Here is a 13,057-nt window from a genome sequence, read left to right on the forward strand (position 1 = left end):
TCCCCCACCCCCTCACACAAAAAAGAGTCATTCACAATCTCTTTAATCATTACTTGTCTGATGGATCCATTGCAGTAACAAACAATTATAGTCTACATTCAAAAGCTCTAAACTCACTGTTGATGAAATATCATGAAAATTATTTGATTCATGACACAGGAAGTGTTTCTGCTCTATGCAGTTTTGGAAGCAGACCAATCCTGTCAAAGACAATGGAAGCAGCTCCACTTCTGAGAAATGGCCAGCTGAGACATATCTTAGCCTACAAAAACTATCCACTATATCAGTAAGAAATGCTAAGTATAAACTGAACACTCTTCGTGTCACACCAATACAAATTCCTCCCACCAAGGAAAAAAGCTTACTTAACTTTAGTAGTGATTCGAGGATAGATTTTGACTGTGTACACTGAACAACTCTCAGGCCGTATTGAATGGAAATATGGGGGATCAGAGATAAGAAATGAGGCAGAAAGAAAGAAATGCTGGGCCAAGAGACTTCTTGCTATTGTCCAGTTCAACATCAAGGCTACTATTGCCTCTTATTTCACGGCTATCTGTTGGTGTAATGGAATGTTAAACTCTATTATATTCTTCAGCCAGTTGGGGACTGGTGTGTTGAATACTTTATGTATATGAACCTCAGTCATACTGCCATTAAAGGATCTTACGATGAATATCTCTGGAGTGCATCTTGCTCAGATGCAAGCTCTGTAACCAATCAATATCTAGAACAAGGACCAGGACATGGTGTTAGGAAAGGGATTGGCACCAGAGGAAAACTGAAACTGAAGGAAAACAGCAACAAAGTTTGCTAACAGAAAGAATAAAGCCATAAAGGTTGCAGGTTCACATCAACATGCCACTATGCCTCAGAACTTCAGCTTTGACAAACCTACACAATAGACAGACTAGAAGCAGTATTTTGCAAGTTCTAAGTTGCAAACAAGTGCCACACCGATACTGGAGATACATAGGTATCTTCATTCATTTTTGCTATGGGGAAACTAGTACAGTGGATCTTTAAATCCTTTGATTTTACTAAAATCAGGCACAAAGAGGACTGTGCATCAAATATACCCACACCTTTTCATACTTTGTACAGAGAAATGTGGCTTATAAAAAAGCATGTTTTCACAAGAAAATTAAAAAACTAGAGGAAAATGTTACATGTTGTATAAGAGTTCTGGATACTTTGGCTAAAAACTCCAATTTGGGGGATGCAAAACATGACAATATCAGAGACACATATTGGTTATTGAGTTAACAATCTTTCACAGCAGGCACAGCTGAACACAGATTTAACCCTCGCCACAGCTATAGAGAAAGCAACGTAGTCTAAACTAGTAATACAAACAGAAAAGGCAGCAGGAGTAACTTGAAAAATCTCAAACTAGCTTAGAAGCTATAAATAGACAGTTGGTGTTAAAAGTCATAAAACCCATGAGGCAAGGACAGAGAACTCCCAGGCTTGAAGGGTCAAATTCTATCCTACATGTACAAGCTGAAGATAAAGTGCAGAAGCAACAAATACAGGGGCTCTTGGAGAATCTGCTACAGTTCTGACTGGACATTCGTTACCTTGTGCTAATCAATTGCTTTCCCTCTCTCTTCCCCTGTCCTGCCTTCATCGCCTTATTCTTTGCTTTCCAGTTAGTTTATCCCCTTCTAACCCACCCTCCACCCAAATACTGTGGAATTAACATGACATTTGCTGTCATAACATTTTCATTCCATTTGTGTTATATTCCTTCCTCCATCCTGTGACTGCTTCGCCTATACAAATTGTAAGATCGTCAGGATAGGGACCATGTGACTACTCTGCACAGTGTCTACCAAAGTAGGGCCTCATTCTTGGATGCCGTCACACACTATCCTAATAAACATCAGTACAGGCAGTCCCCGGGTTACATGGATCCGACTTACATCGGATCCCTACTTACAAACGGGGTGAGGCAACCCCGCACTAGCTGCTTCCTCCCAGCAGACCAGGGAGACGCGGAGCGGCTTTTCTCAGCAGACACCTCATCTTGAGAATAAAGGACTGAGGGAAGTGAGGTGTGGGAGAATAAAACTGAGCTCTGGAGAAATGTTTGGCTAGAGTTTCCCCTACAATATGTACCAGTTCCGACTTACATACAAATTCAACTTAAGAACAAACCTACAGTCCCTATCTTGTACGTAACCCGGGGATTGCCTGTAATAATAATGTTAGCAATTTTTCCCAAGACTTTAGACTTATTTCAGCATGGATGTGTGAAGACAAACACTTTTCCTCATTAAAAAATTTTAGCCACACTTTTTAGAAAAGGGAAACACCAAAAAATTTAAGATTTACACTTGAAAATTTGAGGGAAAAAAAAAGACAAAAAAAATCTGTTTTTGCTCCTATCTGGTTAACATTTTCCAAATTCACATTTATGCAAAAATGTTAATGAAAAATGTTCCCATTTTCTGATCAGATATAATGCTAAACTCCGAACAAGTCATTACAAAAAAAAAAGCAAACCTAAGTGGCTTCTGGATATGCTCAGTCAGCAAGAAAAACTTACCTATTTGTGACACTAATGCTGTTTTTTTCTGCTCTTCCTCACAAGCAAAGTAGTACTCACCTTGTTCAGTAACGATGGTTGTTTGAGATGTGTCCCCCTGGGGGTCGCTCTGCTCTAGGTGTCACTGTGTCCTGCAGCTGAAGATTATTACAGAAGTGCTCAGTTGGATTGCACATGTGCAGTATCTGTCTCAATGCGTTAGCACATAATATATCATGCACAGCCCCCTTTCGTTCCTTCTCTCCCCTAGAGTCACGAATCCAAAGTAGAAGGGAGGAGGGTGGCTAGTGGAGTACCCATAGGGAACATCTCAAAGAATCATCATTACTGCACAAAGTGAGTAACTTCTTCGAGTGGTGTCCCTGTGAGCACACTACTCAAGGTAAACCCCGAACTGAGTCCAATACGGAAGATGGGATTCGGACCCTCATTGTGTCCTGAGTGGAAGAAAGCAGAGCTAGGCTGACTGCTGTGTTGGGAATAGGGCCATAAGCGATCACAATGTTTTGCATAAGTGTTTTCTGAGGTCCAGGTAACAGCCCAGGAGTATCTACCCTGTATGGAATCAAATAATGAAATTTATTCCTAGCTGTAGCCATGAAGTTAAAGGAGAGAAAAGGAGGAAAAAAACAAAAGGATTTTTTTTTATTACAAAAAAAAGGGGGGGTAGACTAATTATCTAAGCATAAATTAACAACTATTCAAAATTTACAATTTATTGTTTTGTTTTTCAGAGACATGAGCACTGCTGTAGAACTCTGTCTATACCCAAAGACAATAGAGAAGAAACTGATGGGGGGGTCGGGCATTAGACATTAATGCTATACATGTGTAGCCCAAACCAGGCATTGCTGAAAAGACCTCAGATCCCTACGCTGGAACACACCAACACCTAGAATGGCGCATCCACAGAGACACCACTTGAAGAAGACACAGAGATTACTTTTGGGATACTGTTAATAATGAGATTTTGAAGATTTCATGAAATGGTTACATACTACAGATCACGGATTCTGCAAATTTAGCTGTGTAAGCCTGTAGGTCTTGGGGAGGGGCACATCCCCCTCGGGGTCAGTGGGCAGCCATTCCGCCCCACTGCCCCCTGCTTAGCCTCTCGGGGGAATCAGTCTGTGTATTCAGCTCTTCAGAGCTGGTGGCAAGTTAAGGAACAGTCCAGAGCCCGGGTCCCTGCTCAGGGTGGGCAGCAAACAGTTTTGAGCCCCAAGCTTCAGTTCGGAGTGGGGCGACAAAGAGTCCCAAAAGCCACTCTCTTGCTCAGGGCATGGCAGCAGGTAAATAAGCAGTTCCAAAGCCAGGCCCTTGTTCGGGGGTCCAGCAGGTGCAGGCTGCTGTGGAGTAACAGCTGAGGGGGGAGACTGCCACCCAAGGGTAGGGTTGCAGGGGGGATGAAGGCCCACCCCCTTCACCGCGTCCCAGCCCAGAGCTCTAATAGCAGCAGAACCGTCTACTGTTGGGTCAGCAGGGATCTGCTCTGAAACGCGCTGCCCTGGTTCTGGCTCAGCCACACAGTGGTCGGTCACCCCTGGGCTTCTCCCCTTCTCTCCTTCCGGTGATACCTGAGCCTGGTGCAGGTCTTCTGGTCCTTGTAGGTCTGGAACCCCTGGCCAGGCAAGCAGTCCCTCCAGGTCACTGTCTAGTAGGGTCCCCAGTGGCCCAGGCCAGTCCTCCACCACTCTTGGGTCCAGCTCTCTCTCTGGATGCACAGGGGAGGCTTCGGGCTCCTTCCGTTGCTGGCCTCGCACTGGCCTCTCTGGCCTGCCTTTTATATCCCTGGCCCCACTTCCTGGCTTCCAGTCAGGTGGGTCATCAAGGCCAGGTGCTGCCCACCAAGGCTCTGGGAGGGGCGCCTCCCCCTCGGGATCAATGGGCGGCCACTACAAGCTGCCATCTAAAACAGTACATAAAATGTAAGCTTTTCTTGTAAACGTTATGTTGTCTTTCTTTACTGCAGAGTTATGGTTGTTAACGTGGTCCTGCCATTTTAAAAAGCACTGAAGAAAACAGCCTCTATCCAAACAGTTGCATCAATGGTAGCTGTTCACCCTTCTTACCTTCCCTATTTACCTCAGAGAAACAGAGGTTTGGCAATTTGAAATCGTTAATATGCTAACATTAAACAGGCATCTTCCCATCTTCGTATACCAAGATGTTTAATTCGGCCACGTTAATGTTTGTGTTTAAACTTTAACTTCTACCTTTCTTTCCTAGTTGTGATCTTATCTGTGGTATTATGTTGAATTAACATTTTTATGAAATATGGTGTGTGCTTTATTCATTCACATACTTTCGCAAGGATTTCATGCACAACTTCCTGACCTTGAAAAACATTGTTGCAAGGGAACTGTGAGTTCTTAAAACCCATTCAAATAAGAGCTCACTTTCACCAATATTTTGCTCTCTCATACCTTACTGTACGAACTTATTGCCCTATTGTCATAAATTGTTTCGTAACAGCATTCAAAAACATGCATTTGTAGCTGTTTTCAATTTCCTGTACCACTAACACAGTTTATTGCTGTGACTAGATGCTCCCCAGAGCTGCAGTTATTATATTCTAATCACAGTCTCATATAAACTGTTAATAAAACACATTTTGAGTGACACTCCTCTCAACACCAATGCCATACTCTTCCATTTGTTAATCCAGTTTAAGCCTGTGTTTGGGTTACTAGCTTCTTAAAACGAGACTCCTATCCCCAATCCTCAAAGGCAGCTAAAGTAATGTTGTTCTATATACAATGAGCAATTATATACTTGAAATTAAAAATCTTGAATGAGTCTCCATGAGGACAGTCAATGTATGTTGCTTCTAACAGGCTCCCCGAAGTCTGAGTACAAACGGGCTATAGTGCCTGCACAAAGCTTGCGTGATAGAAATTTTAAGGTTTAGTAAAATATCACAAGGTTCATAGTTACATGCATCACTTATGTCAGATCAAAGACTTCTCAAGATTGCAAGAAATTCTCCAGAAGTCTCCAAAACTGAGACTCCTCTCTATATATTAAACTTTACCAAACTTCCAGTTGCATGTCCCCAACTTAAAATGACAAAGACACCAAATTTAGGTTTGATTCTCCTCATTGTCCTGGCAGTCAAGAAAATGAAACTCCAAACTTTTGTAAAAACAGCAGCTTTCCATGCAAACTCTGATGCCAATGAATAGAAATCCTTCAGATATGCTTAAGCACATGAGATCTTGCTTTCTTTTTACTGGGAACTACGATGATCAAAAAGGGAGCAGGAAGAAATGGTGGCTGTCTGGCATGGAAATAGGTATAAAATTCTCAGACATGCCAGCTGTTCCTGTTTAGGAAATACAGTACCTTTTAACTATTGTCCTACTCTATTCCAAAAGCACTCGGGCAAATAATCCCACCCCTTCAATATATTTTTGTTGAAGCAAAAGTTGTGCCTGTTTTTCCCCTCCCACGGGTTTCAAACTTTGGCAGGCATCAACATTGGCTATAGAAAGCTCAAGAAAGCAAACTAAAACACAAATATCAGCAGAAAAAGACAGCTTTATTAGTATACAAATTACAATATTTAAAACGACAAATTCTGCAAGAGATAAATCATATAAATGAGATATTTATGGCCAAATTCATTTCGGATCTAACTCCAAAAAAATGAATTTGAACTTTCAGTGCCATTTTGCATTGAAGTAGGCAGACCATTTCCAAATCAGAAATAAAAAACTGCCTTGGGAATAGCACTATTCCTTCCTTCTTAAGTGCTTAGTAACAATAATCAAAACAATAGTAAAAAACAGAACATGCATTAATAAATTGTTTTCAATCTGCCCTCTGCTTGGAGCGGACAGAGTTTTTTTAATCCTGAGAGGTATATGATAATAGACCAGATTAGAAAGCATGTAACCCAAGTAACAACGGTTGACTAGAACTGTGAAAACTGGATCTTGGAGTTTTTGAGGATCAGAGAAAAAATGCTATCCTTCATATCTGTGCAACTCTGCCATCCTCTACTACCCTCAAAACTGAGCATAGCTTTCTGCAGAGCCTCCAATGGAAGTTCCCTGTCTCCTATTACTACCAATGTAAGTGGCCTCTTTTGGAGAGCATGCAGAAAGGAGACTGGGGGAGGGAAAGCCATTTCAGAAGAAAGAAATTTGCAAATAAAATACAGCAAGAAAATGTGGATTATCGGCAGCGGTTTGCAAAAAATATTCTGTAAATTTGAGCAGGAAAGTCCCTAATTACTGCAATTTTCTTGCCTGCTTTCCCCCTTTTCCCTCCCCCCCCATTTTAAAATGTTAACATAAACTTGATCTTTAATGTTTTAGAAATATCTAAAACTTAACAGGTGGAAGCTTAAGCAGCTCTTTTCCATTGTTCTTTCTCCTGGGAAAAAAACTCCATACAATTAATATCACTGTTTGGATATTATATTTCATAACTTTACCAGTAATTAGGAAACCCACAAATGAGGAGGGGAAAGAGGCCATAGTCCATTAAGGATACCTTTTAAAATTTTCAATACCTTATTTTTAAGATTATAGGATAATTGTGATACTTTTGGTTTAAAAATTGCAACAGTTTGTTAATGCTCCAGTTCCATTTTTCTGTGCCTGTGAGTGGCATTGCAACCTGGCTTCAATGACAACCAGATCTGTGGCAGCTATAACAAATCATGGAGCATGTTACAAGTTCAAGATTCTGTAACAAAATAACGGCTATGATTTTGTTACATATTTACTTATTCTGCATGTTTGTTATACGATTAACATTCACACCCGGCTATTTTTTCATTAGAAAGACTGCGAGTAAGGCCACACAAAAAAGACAACATAGCTCATCCAGTCTGACACTATATTTTACAAGACTACAGTATCAACTATGTCAGTCCTACTCACAATTTATGTAACATGCATATATCCTGATTAATATGCAAGTGCCATTTACAGGCTCGTAATACATTTAAAAGGCTGAAAAGTAGCATGGGAGATCAGTACAAGCCGGGCCAGTTGATTCCCAGCTCATGCCAGGTGTCCCCGCCCCCCGCCCCCCCCCACACACACACAGCTTCTGATTTTTAAATGTATTATAATGGCTCTTAATACATTTAAAAAACAGAGGTGCAGCATCTGGGACTGGGTGCGAGCTGGGAATCAGCTGATCCCTGGCTTGCACCCGGTCCCCGCTACCCGCTGCCTTCCCTGCGCACCCCCTGCGGAGATGGTACTGGAAGGATCTGGCTTTTAAGTTGGCTCTCCCCCCCAGCACTGGCTCCTACTCCCCCACCTAGTCAAGGGACTAGTTGACTATCTGATAAGGAGAAAGCTTATCAGATAGTCAACTAGTAGCTTACATTGAACTAGTAGTTCAATCTGTACACTCTTAGAGAGGTAAGATTTCTAATAAGATTAATGATAAAAATTAATCACTATTAAACAATAATAGAATGCCATTTATTTAAATGTTTAGCTATTTTCTACATTTTCAAATATATTGATTTCAATTACACAGGATACAAAGTGTAGAGTGCTCACTTTGTGTATTTATTACAAACTTTCGCATTGTAAAAAACAAAATAAATCATATTTTTCATCTCTTTCATTACAAATACTATAATGCAATCATTTTACCATGAAAGTTGAACTTACAAATGCAGAATTGTATACAAAAAAGCTGCATTCAAAAATAAAACAATGTACAATTATAGAGCATACAAGTTCACTCAGTCCTTCTTCTGGTTCAGCTAATTGCTCAAAGAAGTTTGGTTACAATTTGTAGGAGACAATGCTGATTGCTTACAATGTCACCTAAAAGTGAGAATGGGTATTCACATGCCGGTGTTGTAGTTGATGTTGCAAGATATTCATGTGCCAGATGTGCTAAAGATTGATATGTCCATTCATGCCTCAATCACGATTACAATTGATGGTGGGTTCTGCTTGATAAAAAAGCAGTACAGATCAACACATGCTCATTTTCATCATCTGAGTTAGATGCCACCTGCAGAAGGTTGATTTTCTTTTTTTGGTGATTCAGGTTCTCTAGTTTCCACATCAGAATGTTGCACTTTTAAGACTTCTGAAAGCATGCTCCATGCCTCATCCCTCTGAGATTTTGGAAGCCACTTCAGATTCTTCAACCTGGGTCCAGTGCTTCATTTATCTATAGAAATCTCACATTGGTACCTTCTCTGCATTTTGTCAAATCTGCAGTGAAAGTGTTCTTAAAACAACATATGCTGGGTCACCATCGAGACTGCTCTAACATAGAATATATAGCAGAATGTGGGTATAACAAAACAGAACAGAAGCCATACAATTGCTCCCAAAGATTTTATTCATAAATTTAATTGACATGTTTTAATGAACGTCATCAGCATGGAAGCATGTCCTTTAAATGGTGGCCAAAGCACAAAGGGACGTGATTGTTTAGCCTATCTGGCATGTAAATACCCTTACAAAAGTACCACTCTGTTTTCTTAAGGAAACAATCTGAGGTTGAGGCATAGCCATCCTTCCCCAGGCTACATCTACAGAATGATTCTTCTCTGTTCATACAATAGAGAAAGCATGTCTCTCTAAATGTCTAAACGAAAAGTATGATCAGCATAAAAAGCTTACACTAAAAAAATGGAATCGCTTGCAATGTGGTTTAAAAAAAATAGACATTTATGGTGATGAAAAGTTACTAATTTCTTGTAGTAAACTGATCTAACTTTTCTTAAATCTGGAAAATGTGGTTAAGGGACACTAGCAGGGTAAAAAACCACATTATTAAACTAAATTGCTTCACTTTTGTTTTCTGATTATTATAATGGTTTGTTTACATTCTAGCAGCTTTCACTATTTGTGTTTTTCATATTTCTTAGCTTGGATTAGATTGGTTACATCATATTTACTTAATATAAACAATACATATTGGCTAAATAAAGGATTTGTGAATTTTTTTTTTGGCTATCTAGTCAGTATTCAAAAATATTTTAAGATTAACACAAGCAAATAAATGGCAGTCTGTTATTTATTAAATGAAGAATTTCATGGTTTTTGAAATACAATATTCATCACCCAGAGATTTGGCTGAGTAAAAAACATTCAGTCAATTCTCACAGATCAGTTTTGGAACTTTACACAGAGTATGAATATTAAAGGAATTGAATATGGTTCAAATGATCCAAAGCCCTGCTTTTTATTAGGTATTCCTGATTCCTTCCTCCCTTCTAGTGTATGACCAGCTCTAGTTCTGACAATGAAATTAAACTAGTCAGTTTCACTTTTGGCTATCTAGTCAGTATTCAAAAATAGCGCCTTCAGGTTCTCTGGCACTTGCATAGCTCTGCAATTTTCAGATTGCACATACTGTTGTAATGTAAATTAAATAACTTTTTACTGTGATTTTAAAAAAATACATAAACATTTTACACTGTATCTTTATTCTCATTATCTAAACAGGGGAACTGAAAGAATATTTCCAAATTGATCACAAAATCTACTCTATTAATGGGAAAAGACTTTTTAAAGGTTGGCATTGTGACCAAGAATCAATTATGAACCCCACCCTTTTTTGATGTACTGGCCAGGTAAGAGTAACCTCTTAATCTCTTTGGAGCAGTGGCAGGATTTATTGAGGTTCTGTTTTTGGCCTGCAATCCCCAGCACAAAAGTCAATGAATGAAGGTGTGTATGTGTGCGTGAGAGAGAGGGAGAGATGAAGTAGTGTGGGTGGGTGTGTATGGAGGCAGGCAGATGTATGCGGGCAGTAAACAAACACGCATATCAAGCAAACAACTGCTCAGGAGAGCAATAGCTGGAGCATCTCCCTTTATTCATAACTATAGCTTGTTTGATGTTGAAAGTGAAGAAACTTAATGTGTTTTCAGTTGTAGGATTTTGAGTCACATTATCAGGAAACTTAATATAACTCACACTTCAGACTGAACAGATTTGAAATTCCCATTGTTTGGCAGACATCTCATTTCCTTCATAGCTACTGAAAATTTTGTAGAATTAACTTTATTTATTTGATTTGATATTATTTAAAAGCTTCAGGGGGTAGCCGAGTTAGTCTGTGCAGGTAAACTGAAAAAACAACAAACAGTCTGGTAGCACTTTATAGACTAACAAAACATGTAGATGGTATAATGAGCTTTTGTGGGCATAGCCCACTTCTTCAGATGACTGGATTGTTGGATGTATAGGACCAAAATAAATAAGGGAGATGGGGGAGGAGGGAAGGGAAAATTGGGAGGGAGGGGGAAGGAAACAAGAAAAGGCAGTGGGTAAAAAATATATCAAGGGAAAGCTGAGTCTATAGGTACCTAAATACTAGATACTCAAAGGGGGCAGATAAGAACCATTAATTAGCATACAACAAGGAATCAGTAAACACTTAAAGACTGATTAAACATATAGATGGTATCATGAGATTCTTCAGAGACAAAGAACCATTGTCACCCTCATTGTTTGATAGGTAAGTCATGACCTAACCATCCAGTATCTTTGTTTAATCCAGATGTGAGAGAATTGAATTTGGGAATGAGCTGAAGCTCCAGTCCTTCCATGTGTATTTGGCTCCTGTAATTGGTTTGAGACAAAATAGCCACTTGAAGATCTGTTAATGCATGCCCAGGGAGATGAAAGTGTGCCCCCACAGGCTTTTGTATGTTCCCTTTAGAGATATCTGATTTGTGTCCATTAATTCTTTCATGTAGGGACTGTCCAGTTTGTCCAAAATATATTGCAGTGGGGCATTGCTGGCATTTAATGGCAAAGATTAAATTACTGGATGTGCAGTTGAATGAGCCTCTGATTTGGTGGCTTATGTGGTTGGCTCCAGTAATGAGTTCCCTTGTACAGATATGCGGGCAGAGTTGGCACCCTGGTTGATTGTAGGGATGGGTTCCTGGATGTTTATGATGTAGCTGTGTAGCGTGGTTATTGGAAAGAATACATTTCAGGGTGGGGAGGGGGGATTGTCTGTAAGTGAGAATAGACCTTTCCCCCAAGGCCTATTTATTATTTAAAGTTGTTGCCTTTTTCTGAATCTGACCCCGGGCTCCATGCTGCGTTGTGCTTTGACATGCACAAGAGCCCCCGCTTTTACCATTCTCACAGGATTATGCAAGTCTTCATGCGTCTAAAGAACTTTGGCATTTTAATACGAAGATTATCTCAGTAAAACCAATTTTTCCATTTTCTTAATAATGTAGGGAGTCACCAGATGACTACCACACAAGCGTTACAACATGAATGCTTATAGGCTGCCAAAGCTTGTGAAATGCTCTGTTAGCTATGGTCACTTCATTTGGAACAATGCAGACAATATTTACTGGATGAACTTCCCTGACTTGACTAATTTCTTAGGTGCAGAGCCAGTGCCCACAGGATGTACTTACAAAGACACAAACACATCCCTATCATTAAAAAAAAAACCAACAAAACCCCAAAACCCACACACTTTTTCTACATTTCAAAGCTTGAATGAAAGGATGCATCACGAACATCAATAAACATGCCTTGTAAACAGATGTTTATAATCAAATGCATCTGCTTTTAATACTGGCTTGAAAATCACTTCAGAGGCATGCAGAAAAAAAAATTCAATCCTAGGGGAAAAAAAAGGTTTTGGTTTGATTTTAGTCAGTTCTTGTTTTAATCTATACTGATTCACCAATCCCTGATTAAAATACATTGTTCACAGCCTGCATTCTCTTCCCAGAAAAATGAGCTCACTTTTGGGGTTCCTGTGGCGGCTGCCCCAACTGTCCTATGGATAGGACGGCTGGGGGAATTAAGAGGGTTTGGTGCAGTTGCAGCAGAGGTTACCCCCCACCCTGCCACACACGCCCCCCGCATGGGCAGCAGGAGCCAGAGCAGCCTGTTAACCTGCTCTCTCCCAACCTGCTGCACATGGCTTCTCTGGTTGGTTGCCCCAGGCTGTGCATTCCCCTCAGGCCAGCCCTGCCTATGTTTACAGTACAGACACTCCAACACTGGAATTAATTTTGAAGCTAGTCTCTCATTTTAAAGTCCGTTTTCACACAGATATTGCCTAGAACTTAGTGAAAACCAAACCACAGTATTTGAAATGCTACTCACCATAACTTTGTTGAGGGTTAAATTTCAGGCAAAAAAAGGCGCTCACGAAAGGACATGGGAAATGTCTGTATTACGACCAGCATGAGACCCATTCTTTGATTCTAATTGAGTGGCTGCTTCATGGAGTACTAAGGGCTTGTCCACTCCCTACGTGGCTCAGCAGGTCTATAAGAAAGAAGATAACAGGTTAAGTCATGTCAGTGACCAGTGCTTAACTTACAAGAGAGTTTGATATGAAGCATACATACAATTAATTTCACATCGTTATACAAGTTTCAGGCATGTTGGCCCACTCCCTCCATCATTGTACATGGCTGTCACCTGGTAACAGTTCCCTGATTCTAGAAGCTGTTCTAAATCACACCAGGAGGAAAGAGACAACAAAGCTGTCTGTCAGTAAGAACTTGAACTCTAACCA

At 40.2% G+C, this 13,057-nt stretch overlaps 1 protein-coding gene across 2 annotated transcripts in view; it reads right to left on the reverse strand.

The window, feature by feature from the left end:
- ABI3BP (ABI family member 3 binding protein) overlaps positions 1-12,795 on the reverse strand; it is a 320,664-nt gene extending 307,869 nt beyond the window's left edge. The window contains exon 1 of one of the 2 annotated variants that reach the window (XM_075907457.2): positions 12,640-12,795. The gene's annotated coding sequence lies outside the window, so the exon portion shown is untranslated. Of the gene's footprint in view, positions 1-2,611; positions 2,687-12,639 lie in introns of those variants that run through there. The other variant, XM_089772857.1, reaches the window with a different exon arrangement.
- Between the last annotated feature and the right edge of the window lie 262 nt (positions 12,796-13,057).

This window comes from Pelodiscus sinensis, chromosome 1 (genome assembly GCF_052426305.1).
Source record: "Pelodiscus sinensis isolate ZL-2025 chromosome 1, ASM5242630v1, whole genome shotgun sequence".
Classification (NCBI taxonomy): domain Eukaryota; kingdom Metazoa; phylum Chordata; order Testudines; family Trionychidae; genus Pelodiscus; species Pelodiscus sinensis.